Source organism: Bombina bombina, chromosome 4, assembly GCF_027579735.1.
Source record: "Bombina bombina isolate aBomBom1 chromosome 4, aBomBom1.pri, whole genome shotgun sequence".
NCBI classification, from domain to species: Eukaryota; Metazoa; Chordata; class Amphibia; order Anura; family Bombinatoridae; genus Bombina; species Bombina bombina.
In genome coordinates, this window is record NC_069502.1 from 670,223,914 (window position 1) to 670,240,267 (window position 16,354).

General features: G+C 41.4%; 1 protein-coding gene across 1 annotated transcript in view; it reads left to right on the top strand.

Annotated features, from left to right (window-relative positions):
• MAN1A1 (mannosidase alpha class 1A member 1) overlaps nt 1-16,354 on the top strand; it is a 692,509-nt gene that overhangs the window by 294,207 nt on the left and 381,948 nt on the right. The gene's annotated exons all lie outside the window — the stretch shown is intronic.

A 16,354-nucleotide genomic window follows, 5' to 3' on the forward strand; every position in this document is an offset into this window, starting at 1 on the left:
GTCCTCTGGGGTTTTAAGCGGTAGAAGCAATCCTGATCGCTTTCAGAGTATTGAAGTGGTGCCTCATTATTGAGGTGCAATACCCTTTTTTCAGCAAACCGATGCAGAGAGAGCCACTCTGGGGTCCTCTTTTTTTTATCTTAAAGTTTATCTTAAAATTAAATAAAACCAAGTTTCGTAAATAAACAAGAAGATAGCCTTGTTTTTTTTTTTGTTTTTTTTACAAAAGAGCAGTAATTATATATGGCTTGATTATAACAAATTGCATTATGTTAATTTTGACAGAAATTTTTTATTTAGTTTTAGTCAGTCTTTTGACTAAAATTACATTTTAGTTTTAGTCGTATTTTAGTCATCAGAATTTCTTTAGTTTTATGCTCATTTTAGTCTAGTTTTAGTCAACGAAATTAACACTGTTTGGAAATAGCTACTTGTACTTATTGCCCTATAACTTGCTTAAAAAGCAAAGAACATGTACACATTTTGGTATTTCTAAACTTAGGACAAAATTTTGAAACTATTTAGCATGGGTGTTTTCTGGTGGTTGTAGATGTGTAACAGATTTTGGGGGTCAAAGTTAGAAAAGTGTTTTTTTTTTTTTCAGCATATTTTTATCATTTTTGTATAGTGAATTATAAGATATGATGAAAATAGAAAGTTCATTTAATGGCGAGAAAAACAGTATATAATATGTGTGGGTACAGTAAATGAGTAAGAGGAAAATTACAGCTAAACACAAACACTTCACAAATATAAAAAATAGCGCTGGTCCTTAACGGTAAGAAAATTTGAAAAATGGTCTGGTCACTAAGGGGTTAAGGGCTGTATATGTGTCAGCCACTCAATGTGAGCTGCTTAATCAAGGTGAGGCACAAGGCGAGAGCCTGCAACTCTTCTTTTTTCAAGTATGGCATGGCCAGGGCATTATCACACCACTGCCTTGGCACATGGGGTTGGCTAAGCCCAATACCTTAAAATTAAAAAGTAACCCGTTTCACTGCTATTCAAGCAACTTGCTCCTACTATGGGAGTAAACACAGAGCATGCTCCCTGTGTCTAGAGGTGTGCTAAAAGGGAAAGCACAGAGCATGCTCCTTGTCTCTAGATGTGTGCTAAAGGGAAAGCACAGAACATGCTCCCTGTGTCTAGATGTGTGCTAAAAGGGAAAGCACAGAGCATGCTCCCTGTGTCTCTAGATGTGTGCTAAAGGGAAAGCACAGAGCATGCTCCCTGTGTCTAGATGGTGTGCCAAAGGGAAAGCACAGAACATGCTCCCTGTGTCTCTAGATGTGTGCTAAAGGGAAAGCACAGAGCATGCTCCCTGTGTCTAGATGTGTGCTAAAAGGGAAAGTACAGAGCATGCTCCCTGTGTCTAGAGGTGTGCTAAAAGGGAAAGCACAGAGCATGCTCCCTGTGTCTAGATGTGTGCTAAAAGGGAAAGCATAGAGCATGCTCCCTGTGTCTCTAGATGTGTGCTAAAGGGAAAGCACAGAGCATGCTCCCTGTGTCTAGATGTGTGCCAAAGGGAAAGCACAGAACATGCTCCCTGTGTCTCTAGATGTGTGCTAAAGGGAAAGCACAGAGCATGCTCCCTGTGTCTAGATGTGTGCCAAAGGGAAAGCACAGAACATGCTCCCTGTGTCTCTAGATATGTGCGAAAGGGAAAGCGCAGAGCATGCTCCCTGTGTCTATATGTGTGCCAAATGGAAAGCACAGAACATGCTCCCTGTGTCTCTAGATGTGTGCTAAAGGGAAAGCACAGAACATGCTCCCTGTGCCTAGATGTGTGCTAAAGGGAAAGCACAGAACATGCTCCCTGTGTCTCTAGATGTGTGCAAAAGGGAAAGCACAGAGCATGCTCCCTATGTCTAGATGTGCGCAAAAGGGAAAGCACAGAGCATGCTCCCTATATCTAGATGTGCGCAAAAGGGAAAGCACAGAGCATGCTCCCTGTGTCTAAATGGTGTGCTAAAGGTAAAGCACAGAGCATGCTCCCTGTGTCTAGATGTGTGTCAAAGGGAAAGCACAGAACATGCTCCCTGTGTCTCTAGATATGTGCGAAAGGGAAAGCACAGAGCATGCTCCCTGTGTCTATATGTGTGCCAAAGGGAAAGCACAGAACATGCTCCATGTGTCTCTAGATGTGTGCTAAAGGGAAAGCACAGAACATGCTCCCTGTGCCTAGATGTGTGCTAAAGGGAAAGCACAGAACATGCTCCCTGTGTCTCTAGATGTGCGCAAAAGGGAAAGCACAGAGCATGCTCCCTATGTCTAGATGTGCGCAAAAGGGAAAGCACAGAGCATGCTCCCTGTGTCTAGATGGTGTGCCAAAGGGAAATCACAGAACATGCTCCCTGTGTCTCTAGATGTGTGCTAAAGGTAAAGCACAGAGCATGCTCCCTGTGTCTCTAGATGTGTGCTAAATGTAAAGCACATAGCATGCTCCCTGTGTCTAGATGTGTGCCAAAGGGAAAGCACAGAACATGCTCCCTGCGTTTCTAGATGTGTGCTAAAGGGAAAGCACAGAGCATGCTCCCTGTGTCTAGATGTGTGCCAAAGGGAAAGCACAGAACATGCTCCCTGCGTTTCTAGATGTGTGCCAAAGGGAAAGCACAGAACATGCTCCCTGTGTTTCTAGATGTGTGCTAAAGGGAAAGCACATAGCATGCTCCCTGTGTCTAGATGTGTGCCAAAGGGAAAGCACAGAACATGCTCCCTGCGTTTCTAGATGTGTGCTAAAGGGAAAGCACAGAACATGCTCCCTGTGTTTCTAGATGTGTGCCAAAGGGAAAGCACAGAGCATAAACACTGACAGATAAGGCTCTTCAGTTTAATTACAACAATAAAAAAATAGTTTTTCTGCCCTTAAAAATTTGCATTCAGAAACTTACATTTAAGTTTTTCAAATGTGTTTCCTATAAGGTATGTATTCTTTCAACCCATTTTTGTATCTCAATTTCACAAAACTTTGAATTTGTATAATTCAAAATTTATGACTTAAAGGGATAGTCTAGTCAAAATTAAACTTTCATGATTCAGATAGAGTATGTAATTTTAAGCAACTTTCTAATTTACTCCTATTATAAATTTTTCTTCATTCTGTTGGTATCTTTATTTAATAAAGCAAGACTGTAAGCTTAGGAGCCGGACCATTTTTGGTTTAGAACCTGGGTAGCATTTGCTGATTGGTAGCAACATTTAGACATCAATCATGAAGAGCTACCCGGGTGCTGAACCAAAAGTGGGCAGCTCCTAAGCGTACATTAAAGAACGAAGAAAAATTGATAATAGGAGTAAATTAGAAAATTGCATGCTCTATCTGAATCATGACAGTTTTTAATTTTGACTAGACTATCCCTTTAATCATTTCATCTGATTTACTTTAAAACCTGAATTTTCCTAATACAAAATACTTTTCTACTAACTTTACACAGTGAATTTTCTCCATGTTTTTTTTTTTTGTTTGTTTGTTTTTTTGCTATAAAGGAATATAGTTCTGTATCCTGTGCTTCAAAAACCTTTTGCTAGAGCCCTAGTCGTTCGATTGAATCTACGAAGCCATTCTGGCAGGCAAAAAGATTGTAAAAATATGTTAACTGAAACAAATTTAACTTCAATTTGCCAATTGTTTAATGAAGCAACACTGTCAGTTTGTCTATAAATACATACAAAACAGTCAGTTAGACTAGCAGGCATTCTCATTTACAAAGAACTGAAAGCAGGAAACAGTCATGCTGTTGCAAAACAGGATAAAGTAAAGTAGATTACAAGATTGTTCATGTTTACTGAGGAGCTTGTAAACAATTTGTGCTTCCTCCTTTTTTTGACAATTGAGTTTATGTGGCATACAAAAATGAAAGGAGTTTAGTATAATTAAAGGGACACTCAAATTGCTTCTTTCATGTTGCAGATTAAGCATATATTTTTAAACATTTCAATTTATTTTGTATTTTCAAGTGTGCTTCATTTTCTTGGTATCCTTTGTTGAACGAGCAGCAATGCACTACTGGAGGCTAACTAATTACTTTAGGTGAGGCAATGACAAGAAGCATATATGTTTAGACACCAAACAACTAGCTCCCAGTAGTGCATTGTTACGCCTGTTCCTAATTTTTCAGCAAAAGATTCCAAACTATCAAAGCAAATTAGACAAAATAATTAAATTGGAAAACTGTTTAAAATTGTATGATCTGAATCATGAAAGTTCGATTTTTACTTTCCCTTTAATGATAATGGAAGATCATTACGTACCTTGATCATTTGAAGTAAAATTAATATGGATTATGAACAGTCCTGTCCCACTGAAGTTTGTTTAGATAGACTGTTGTTTTTAGCTACTGTTATGTTGACCTTCTAATCCAACAAAATATCTACCAGATCTTTAGCCATACTTTTCCAAGCATTGATGGCCATTTAGAGGGTTCTTGGAAATTTTCATTATTAAATTCTCTACGATTAATGTTCATTGGCAAATAAAAACAAAATTAAATGGACAGTAAAACTCTTGTAATTAAATTGTTGGCTTTTTTTTGCTGTCAAAATTAAACTTTCATGATTCAGAGCATGCAATTTTAAGGAACTTTCTAATTTACTCCTATTATCAATTTTTCTTCGTTCTCTTGGTATCTTTATTTGACAAAGCAGGATTGTAAGCTTAGGAGCCCGGCTCATTTTTGGTTCAGAACCTGGATAGCACTTTCTGATTGGTGTCTAAATGTAGACACCACTCAGAAAGTGCTACCCAGGTTCTGAACCAAAAATGGGTCGGCTGCTAAGCTTACATTTAAATAAAGATACCAAGAGAATGAAGAAAAATTGATAATAGGAGTAAATTGGAAAGTTGCTTAAAATTACATGCTCTATCTGAATCATGAAAGTTTAATTTTCACTAGACTATTCCTTTAACATACTAGGCTGGTGTAAAAATATTTTAAATGTAGTAATACCTTGTTTGCTGCATTTGTTGTAGATATAGCAACTGCCATTTTGTAAAATCTGAGGTATATTTCCCTCTGAGGTGTATTTCCCTTTATATTTTCAGATAAGGATTTTTCAAGGACGTCTTTTAAAAAGCCTCATTTGAAGGGGAAATGTACGTTTTCTCAGGCGTGGTCAGTTGCAATGTTTTTGAGACACAATAACACTGGAATCCAAGACACTAGATCAGGGGCCCTAGTGCTATGTGTGGCCATCTTCAATAGTTTTTGCAGCCCCCAGGAGAAAACAGTACTAACAATGTGTGTCAGTCTTTCTTGCCCCAGGAAAATGTGCAAGTAAAAATGTGCATGATTTGGGATTAACACAACTAAAAAAATCCCTGTAGATCGCTGGTTTTCAAACCTGTCCGCAGGCCTCCCTAACAAGCCAGACTTTGAGGATATCTGAACTGGAGCACATCCTATATAATAAAAGGCCAAGTGTGTTTGTCCGAAGCTGTCATGCGCAGTAGAGACTGCGCGCAAGGACAAACATGCCTGGCCTTCCAACTGACATCCTCCTGGCGTCGCGTGTGGTGGAGTGGGCGTGACCGGGCGCGCCATGGGTGTGGGCGAGCGAGTCGTGGAGCGGGCGGGGCCAGATGCCGATTGCAGTCAGAGACAGAGCTCTATAAAGGGGGATAGATAGAGCAGCAGAAGAGGGGGGATAAAGAGAGGGAGAGAGACAGCAAAAGAGAGGGGGGGAGAGCACAAAAGAGAGGGGGAGAGAGCGCAAAAGAGAGGGGGGAGAGAGCGCAAAAGAGAGGGGGGGAGAGAGCGCAAAAGAGAGGGGGGGGAGAGAGCGCAAAAGAGAGGGGGGGAGAGCGCAAAAGAGAGGGGGGGGAGAGAGCGCAAAAGAGAGGGGGGGGAGAGAGCGCAAAAGAGAGGGGGGGAGAGAGCGCAAAAGAGAGGGGGGAGAGAGCGCAAAAGAGAGGGGGGAGAGAGCACAAAAGAGAGGGGGGAGAGAGCGCGAGAGAGGTGGGAGAGAGCACAAAAGAGGGGGGAGAGAGAGCAAAGGAGAGGAAAGAGAGCAAAGGAGAGGAAAGAGAGAGCAAAGGAGAGGAGAGAGAGAGCAAAGGAGAGGAGAGAGAGAGCAAAGGAGAGGAGAGAGAGAGCAAAGGAGAGGAGAGAGAGAGCAAAGGAGAGGAGAGAGAGAGCAAAGGAGAGGAGAGAGAGAGCAAAGGAGAGGAGAGAGAGAGCAAAGGAGAGGAGAGAGAGAGCAAAGGAGAGGAGAGAGAGAGCAAAGGAGAGGAGAGAGAGAGCAAAGGAGAGGGGGGAAGAGAGCAAAGGAGAGGGGGGAAGAGAGCAAAGGAGAGGGGGGAAGAGAGCAAAGGAGAGGGGGGAAGAGGGCAAAGGAGAGGGGGGAAGAGGGCAAAGGAGAGGGGGGAAGAGGGCAAAGGAGAGGGGGGAAGAGGGCAAAGGAGAGGGGGGAAGAGGGCAAAGGAGAGGGGGGAAGAGGGCAAAGGAGAGGGGGGAAGAGGGCAAAGGAGAGGGGGGAAGAGGGCAAAGGAGAGGGGGGAAGAGGGCAAAGGAGAGGGGGGAAGAGAGAGAGTGAGCAAAAGAGGGGGGATAGAGAGAGAGCAAGGGGTAGGACCGCTGTACTGCAAAAAATGGCCCGTGTACACAGGCTTTAGGACTAATGTGAAATAATCAGCTGATTAGAAAACAGTTATTTTACCTGCTCTAATACAAGGTAATCCTGAAAATCTGGCCTGTTAGGGAGGTGTGAGGACAGGTTGAAAACCAGTAGTGTAGAGGGAAAAAAAGCAAACAGAGGTACCCTGAAAACTTACCTGAATCTTACCCCTGTGCTACTGGACATTTGTATTTGCCTATTTAATAGCCATAAATGTATAAATTAATGTTGAGGCTTAAAAAACATTGATCTGCTGCCTTCATGTTTTAGGAAGTTGGTTATCACTGACTTAGATCATAATAAGAAAAAAACCCCACAAGTGTTTATAGACTTAAAATTTTTAAACTTTCATCATTACATGTTTGTCTCAAACTTAACTTTTTTCTTGAACTCACTTTCTCATCATTATTGGTAAAGCATCCCCTTTGCAACTTTGAAAACATCCCTCATACTGGTTGTTGCGTATAATTGAATGTAAGGTTCAGGCTGAGTGCATATTGCATTTGCTTTCATCATCGCTAATGTGTTATCCATATTTTTTTTCCTTTTGATTAGCAGAAGCCTTGCTGCTTTTTCTGTGTTTACTGATTTTAAAGGCTTCCATTGTCACATAACTCAGGTATGAGACACACTAGGGTATATCTTATTTGTTTATACTTTTACAAGTCCCTGGACCATGTCAAATACATTTTGGAAATCATACAGCCTCCCTCCTCACTGTTCCCAAGTAAACAGACCAGTGAACTAGCGACACAAGCATAGCTTTCTAAAACGGTAGCTGTCAGCCTGCTGACAAACATGATCCAAAATTCCACATTAAATATATTCTCCGGAGTGTTTTTCCAAAATCATAAGTGCATTCAGGTTAATATTTTGATTGTGACCTGCTTCAGATTCAATTCCACTGGAATACTATTTGTAGCACATTTTGAAAATTGCCTTCCCTTATAAAATGGTTGACATGGATGACAGGCAGGAAGAAGCTTATGGGAAATGCTTTGTCATCTGACATGACAGGTGTTGCATGAACAGATGTCAGTTTTCACAGAAAGAGTTGATTGCAAGAGTCAGGAAGAACATCTAATAGCATAGTATAAAAATCTGTTTTTTTTAATTTATTTCCCTGGATATATATGGACATGGTAAAACGTTATCATATGAAAGCAATGGAGTTAATTTACTAGTTGTGTGCCATATTACAATTTATTTTCCTGTCACTGCAAACTACTACAGGATTTGCTTTCTCTTAAATAGACAGAGCAATGGAATGTGAAATGCATAATGTCTCAAATTCCTTAAAGGGACACTGAACCCACATTTTTTTATTTTGTGATTCAGATAGAGCATGCAATTTTAAGCAACTTTCTAATTTACTCCTATTGTCAATTTTTCTTCGTTCTCTAGCTTTCTTTATTTGAAAAAGAAGGCATCTAAGCTATTTTTTTGGTTCAGAACCATGGAAAGTACTTGTTTATTGGTGGGTGAATGTATCCACCAATCAGCAAGAACAACACAGTGTGTTCATCAAAAATGGTCCAGCATCTAAACTTACATTCTTGCATTTCAAATAAAGATACTAAGAGAATGAAGAAAATGTGATAATAGGAGTAAATTAGAAAGTTGCTTAAAATTGCATGCTCTTCTATCTGAATCATGAAAGAAAAAATTTGGGTTCAGTGTCCCTTTAAGAGATCTTCATGGTTGGAGTTAAGTGACAATTTATTGGGCACCAGGTCAAAATGTAGCCATGGAAAACTGATGCCCTGTATTTTGTCCAGCCCTGTTATACCCTTACTAAAAAAAACAAAAACAAAACGTTATAGTGCAAAATTATATGCACTAAATCAGCTGTTGACAAATTTAGGAGACAGATATACTTTTAGGAACCAGACAGTGGTATTTGTATATCGATATATGTAGAATAACCCAAAAAGTTAGAAGCCAGGGATACAAATAGAGGAGCCAATGGCTTCCAGGCTCCTCGGGTTGTCGAACCCTGCATTTGTTAAAGCAAAAAAAGCAAAGTATATCCTTTTTTATTGTTTTGTGTTTTTGTTTTTTATTTTGTGTGTGCAAAAGTTATAAATGTGTCCTAGCCTGCTCAGTTGTAAACCTAGAGTTTCTGAATGGGATTACAAGAATAAATACTTGAACCTTTCCTTTAAAACTTTATTAGAAACACGCCATTACTGTAGTTTTACATTTCATGTTCTATGATCAATCTCTAGCACAAGTAATCCATGCAAGTGCACGTGGCATATGGGTGTATGTTGCATGAAGTAAACCGTAAATCTTAGTAAGATAGTGATATAAGCATAGTTGGTCACACCCGTGTAGTCAAAAATGAAATGAGATGATCTGCATTTCAATTTTGACTGGAATGTATAATATTGCACTGACTGCCAGAAGCTATATCACTCTAGTCATTATTCTGAATCAGAGTGCATTTTAACTGCACTGATGGGGAGAGTGAAATACTGCAAATGAGCAGCCTTTCTCCTAGTGGCAAGAGGCAACCAAAAGCACATCTCTACTGAGAGTACTGCCTTAGGCAATACATGCTCTGGTTGTATACTCCGCAGACTAGTTTAAAAAAAAAATCATAACAGGACCAGCTAGCTAGAGCCTGCAAAATATGCTGTATTCTATTTTCTTTATTCTAGAAAGACCCAGGCATATTTTTATGCTATCTTTGTCCTGGAAGTAATGCATTAAATAGTATACATTGTGTCTATACCCCATTAAATAGTACTTAGCAGTTAGTGGGCAATAAACTTACTAAAGTTTGCATATTTATAGAAATGCTGAAGTCACAATTAAACGTTCATGAATCGGGTAAAGCACATAATTTTACTTCCAAATTCACTTTTTTTATTCTCAAAATATCCACAGTCTGGTTATATGCACTCTTTATGAGGCACCAACTCCTACTGAGCATATACAGGAATTCACAGTATATACACATGATGCAGGGGAAAGAAAATTTAACTATTTGTCAGAAAAAAATCTACTGCTTATTTGAAATGTAAACTAAGTGCTTTTGCATTGTCTTTCTGTTTTGCATTTGTTGATTATGCTTTTCTACTGCATTTAATAGCCCTTCAATAAAGAATACTATCCTTTTATAAAGACAGTAAACACTTTTAGATGTTGAAATAAAATGTTAAATTTTGTATAGTAAAACAACTTTGTAATATACTTGTATTATTTATTTTGCCCACCCCTTGTCTGTAATTTAAGTCTGAAAATAGTTTTTTCCAATGCTGACAACAAATTGAGCACTTGGTAGTCTTCACAGAACTTATGCTGCCACATATCTGCCCCCATTTGGCTTCAGCAGAGATTATCTGATAACTGCAAAACAATGAAGATTTCTCCAACATAGGTGTGTCCGGTCCACGGCGTCATCCTTACTTGTGGGATATTCTCTTCCCCAACAGGAAATGGCAAAGAGCCCAGCAAAGCTGGTCACATGATCCCTCCTAGGCTCCGCCTACCCCAGTCATTCTCTTTGCCGTTGTACAGGCAACATCTCCACGGAGGTGGCTTAGAGTTTTTTAGTGTTTAACTGTAGTTTTTCATTATTCAATCAAGAGTTTGTTATTTTCAAATAGTGCTGGTACGTACTATTTACTCAGAAACAGAAAAGAGATGAAGAATTCTGTTTGTATGAGGAAAATGATTTTAGCAACCGTAACTAAAATCCATGGCTGTTCCACACAGGACTGTTGAGAGCAATTAACTTCAGTTGGGGGAACAGTTTGCAGTCCTTTGCTGCTTGAGGTATGACACATTCTAACAAGACGATGTAATGCTGGAAGCTGTCATTTTCCCTATGGGATCCGGTAAGCCATGTTTATTACGATTGTAAATAAGGGCTTCACAAGGGCTTATTTAGACTGTAGACATTTTTTGGGCTAAATCGATTGATATTAACACTTATTTAGCCTTGAGGAATCATTTATTCTGGGTATTTTGATATAATAATATCGGCAGGCACTGTTTTAGACACCTTATTCTTTAGGGGCTTTCCCAAAGCATAGGCAGAGTCTCATTTTCGCGCCGGTGTTGCGCACTTGTTTTTGAGAGGCATGGCATGCAGTCGCATGTGAGAGGAGCTCTGATACTTATAAAAGACTTCTGAAGGCGTCATTTGGTATCGTATTCCCCTTTGGGTTTGGTTGGGTCTCAGCAAAGCAGATACCAGGGACTGTAAAGGGGTTAAAGCTTAAAACGGCTCCGGTTCCGTTATTTTAAGGGTTAAAGCTTCCAAAATTGGTGTGCAATATTTTCAAGGCTTTAAGACACTGTGGTGAAAGTTTGGTGAATTTTGAACAATTCCTTCATGTTTTTTCGCAATTGCAGTAATAAAGTGTGTTCAGTTTAAAATTTAAAGTGACAGTAACGGTTTTATTTCAAAACGTTTTTTGTACTTTCTTATCAAGTTTATGCCTGTTTAACATGTCTGAACTACCAGATAGACTGTGTTCTGAATGTGGGGAAGCCAGAATTCCTATTCATTTAAATAAATGTGATTTATGTGATAATGACAATGATGCCCAAGATGATTCCTCAAGTGAGGGGAGTAAGCATGGTACTGCATCATTCCCTCCTTCGTCTACACGAGTCTTGCCCACTCAGGAGGCCCCTAGTACATCTAGCGCGCCAATACTCCTTACTATGCAACAATTAACGGCTGTAATGGATAATTCTGTCAAAAACATTTTAGCCAAAATGAACCCTTGTCAGCGTAAGCGTGGATGCTCTGTTTTAGTTACTGAAGAGCATGACAACGCTGATATTAATATCTCTGAAGGGCCCCTAACCCAATCTGAGGGGGCCAGGGAGGTTTTGTCTGAGGGAGAAATTACTGATTTAGGGAACATTTCTCAGCAGGCTGAATCTGATGTGATTACTTTTAAATTTAAATTGGAACATCTCCGCATTTTGCTTAAGGAGGTATTATCCACTCTGGATGATTGTGAAAATTTGGTCATCCCAGAGAAACTATGTAAAATGGACAAGTTCCTAGAGGTGCCGGGGCTCCCAGAAGCTTTTCCTATACCCAAGCGGGTGGCGGACATTGTTAATAAAGAATGGGAAAGGCCCGGTATTCCTTTCGTCCCTCCCCCCATATTTAAAAAATTGTTTCCTATGGTCGACCCCAGAAAGGACTTATGGCAGTCAGTCCCCAAGGTCGAGGGAGCGGTTTCTACTTTAAACAAACGCACCACTATTCCCATAGAGGATAGTTGTGCTTTCAAAGATCCTATGGATAAAAAATTAGAAGGTTTGCTTAAAAAGATGTTTGTTCAGCAGGGTTACCTTCTACAACCCATTTCATGCATTGTCCCTGTCACTACAGCCGCATATTTCTGGTTTGATGAACTGATTAAGGTGCTCGATAGTGACTCTCCTCCTTATGAGGAGATTATGGACAGAGTCAATGCTCTCAAATTGGCTAATTCTTTCACTCTAGACGCCTCTTTGCAATTGGCTAAGTTAGCGGCTAAGAATTCTGGGTTTGCTATTGTGGCGCGCAGAGCGCTTTGGTTGAAATCTTGGTCGGCTGATGCGTCTTCCAAGAACAAGCTACTAAACATTCCTTTCAAGGGGAAAACGCTGTTTGGTCCTGACTTGAAAGAGATTATCTCTGATATCACTGGGGGTAAGGGCCATGCCCTTCCTCAGGATCGGCCTTTCAAGGCAAAAAATAGACCTAATTTTCGTCCCTTTCGTAAAAACGGACCAGCCCAAGGTGCTACGTCCTCTAAGCAAGAGGGTAATACTTCTCAGGCCAAGCCAGCTTGGAGACCAATGCAAGGCTGGAACAAGGGAAAGCAGGCCAAGAAACCTGCCACTGCTACCAAGACAGCATGAAATATCGGCCCCCGATCCGGGACCGGATCTGGTGGGGGGCAGACTCTCTCTCTTCGCTCAGGCTTGGGCAAGAGATGTTCTGGATCCTTGGGCGCTAGAAATAGTCTCCCAGGGTTATCTTCTGGAATTCAAGGGACTTCCCCCAAGGGGGAGGTTCCACAGGTCTCAGTTGTCTTCAGACCACATAAAAAGACAGGCGTTCTTACATTGTGTAGAAGACCTGTTAAAAATGGGAGTGATTCATCCTGTTCCATTGAGAGAACAAGGGATGGGGTTCTACTCCAATCTGTTCATAGTTCCCAAAAAAGAGGGAACGTTCAGACCAATCCTAGATCTCAAGATCTTAAACAAATTTCTCAAGGTCCCATCGTTCAAGATGGAAACCATTCGAACTATCCTTCCTTCCATCCAGGAAGGTCAATTCATGACCACGGTGGATTTAAAGGATGCGTATCTACATATTCCTATCCACAAGGAACATCATCGGTTCCTAAGGTTTGCATTCCTGGACAAACATTACCAGTTCGTGGCGCTTCCTTTCGGATTAGCCACTGCTCCAAGGATTTTCACAAAGGTACTAGGGTCCCTTCTAGCTGTGCTAAGACCAAGGGGCATTGCAGTAGTACCTTACCTGGACGACATTCTGATTCAAGCGTCGTCCCTCCCTCGAGCAAAGGCTCACACGGACATCGTCCTGGCCTTTCTCAGATCGCACGGCTGGAAAGTGAACGTGGAAAAGAGTTCTCTATCCCCGTCAACAAGGGTTCCCTTCTTGGGAACAATTATAGACTCCTCAGAAATGAGGATTTTTCTAACAGAGGCCAGAAAGACAAAACTTCTGGACTCTTGTCGAATACTTCATTCCGTTCCTCTTCCTTCCGTAGCTCAGTGCATGGAAGTGATCGGGTTGATGGTAGCGGCAATGGACATAGTTCCTTTTGCGCGCATTCATCTAAGACCATTACAACTGTGCATGCTCAGTCAGTGGAATGGGGACTATACAGACTTGTCTCCAAAGATACAAGTAAATCAGAGGACCAGAGACTCACTCCGTTGGTGGCTGTCCCTGGACAACCTGTCACGAGGGATGACATTCCGCAGACCAGAGTGGGTCATTGTCACGACCGACGCCAGTCTGATGGGCTGGGGCGCGGTCTGGGGATCCCTGAAAGCTCAGGGTCTTTGGTCTCGGGAAGAATCTCTTCTACCGATAAATATTCTGGAACTGAGAGCGATATTCAATGCTCTCAAGGCTTGGCCTCAGCTAGCGAGGACCAAGTTCATACGGTTTCAATCAGACAACATGACGACTGTTGCGTACATCAACCATCAGGGGGGAACAAGGAGTTCCCTAGCGATGGAAGAAGTGACCAAGATTATTCTATGGGCGGAGTCTCACTCCTGCCACCTGTCTGCTATCCACATCCCGGGAGTGGAAAATTGGGAAGCGGATTTTCTGAGTCGTCAGACATTGCATCCGGGGGAGTGGGAACTCCATCCGGAAATCTTTGCCCAAGTCACTCAACTATGGGGCATTCCAGACATGGATCTGATGGCCTCTCGTCAGAACTTCAAAGTTCCTTGCTACGGGTCCAGATCCAGGGATCCCAAGGCGGCTCTAGTGGATGCACTAGTAGCACCTTGGACCTTCAAACTAGCTTATGTGTTCCCGCCGTTTCCTCTCATCCCCAGGCTGGTAGCCAGGATCAATCAGGAGAGGGCGTCGGTGATCTTGATAGCTCCTGCGTGGCCACGCAGGACTTGGTATGCAGATCTGGTGAATATGTCATCGGCTCCACCTTGGAAGCTACCTTTGAGACGAGACCTTCTTGTTCAGGGTCCGTTCGAACATCCGAATCTGGTTTCACTCCAGCTGACTGCTTGGAGATTGAACGCTTGATTTTATCGAAGCGAGGTTTCTCAGATTCTGTTATCGATACTCTTGTTCAGGCCAGAAAGCCTGTAACTAGAAAGATTTACCACAAAATTTGGAAAAAATATATCTGTTGGTGTGAATCTAAAGGATTCCCTTGGGACAAGGTTAAGATTCCTAGGATTCTATCCTTCCTTCAAGAAGGATTGGAAAAAGGATTATCGGCAAGTTCCCTGAAGGGACAGATTTCTGCCTTGTCGGTGTTACTTCACAAAAAACTGGCAGCTGTGCCAGATGTTCAAGCCTTTGTTCAGGCTCTGGTTAGAATCAAGCCTGTTTACAAACCTTTGACTCCTCCTTGGAGTCTCAATTTAGTTCTTTCAGTTCTTCAGGGGGTTCCGTTTGAACCCTTACATTCCGTTGATATTAAGTTATTATCTTGGAAAGTTTTGTTTTTAGTTGCAATTTCTTCTGCTAGAAGAGTTTCAGAATTATCTGCTCTGCAGTGTTCTCCTCCTTATCTGGTGTTCCATGCAGATAAGGTGGTTTTACGTACTAAACCTGGTTTTCTTCCAAAAGTTGTTTCTAACAAAAACATTAACCAGGAGATTATCGTACCTTCTCTGTGTCCGAAACCAGTTTCAAAGAAGGAACGCTTGTTGCACAATTTGGATGTTGTTCGCGCTCTAAAATTCTATTTAGATGCTACAAAGGATTTTAGACAAACATCTTCCTTGTTTGTTGTTTATTCAGGTAAAAGGAGAGGTCAAAAAGCAACTTCTACCTCTCTCTCTTTTTGGATTAAAAGCATCATCAGATTGGCTTACGAGACTGCCGGACGGCAGCCTCCCGAAAGAATCACAGCTCATTCCACTAGGGCTGTGGCTTCCACATGGGCCTTCAAGAACGAGGCTTCTGTTGATCAGATATGTAGGGCAGCGACTTGGTCTTCACTGCACACTTTTACCAAATTTTACAAGTTTGATACTTTTGCTTCTTCTGAGGCTATTTTTGGGAGAAAGGTTTTGCAAGCCGTGGTGCCTTCCATTTAGGTGACCTGATTTGCTCCCTCCCTTCATCCGTGTCCTAAAGCTTTGGTATTGGTTCCCACAAGTAAGGATGACGCCGTGGACCGGACACACCTATGTTGGAGAAAACAGAATTTATGTTTACCTGATAAATTTCTTTCTCCAACGGTGTGTCCGGTCCACGGCCCGCCCTGGTTTTTTAATCAGGTCTGATAATTTATTTTCTTTAACTACAGTCACCACGGTACCATATGGTTTCTCCTATGCTATTATTCCTCCTTAACGTCGGTCGAATGACTGGGGTAGGCGGAGCCTAGGAGGGATCATGTGACCAGCTTTGCTGGGCTCTTTGCCATTTCCTGTTGGGGAAGAGAATATCCCACAAGTAAGGATGACGCCGTGGACCGGACACACCGTTGGAGAAAGAAATTTATCAGGTAAACATAAATTCTGTTTTTGCCAACATAATCACTGTGGATATCCTTGTCTACTCAAGAAACAAGTTCTTATTGGTTCCTACAAAAAAGAGGTGGGTGGAGTTAGGCTATTGAAAAAAACGTCTGCAGCAAACAAGGTGATAATGCATTGAAAACATTTTCAGTCACCCACTCTGTTTAATTTATTGCAAGACTACAAAAAAACTTGTAATAGCAAGGAGTTTACTGTCCCTTTTAACTATGCATGTGCATGGAAAGCATAATTTATGCAATTAAACACAATCTCATCCAGCACATTGATTTGTTATGCGGCCTGTTCAATAAGTGAAATTGAGAGGCGTACCTGAGTAAACCTATTGCAATAGAAAGTATTTATTATGGTGCTGCTGACTAAGAAGCTGAAGAGTTAATTATGCAAACCAATCAAATTAGTTTCATATAATAATCAATGGCAGTTCACTCAAAAGATTATTAACCCCTTAATGACCACAGCACTTTTCCATTTTCTGTCCGTTTGGGACCAA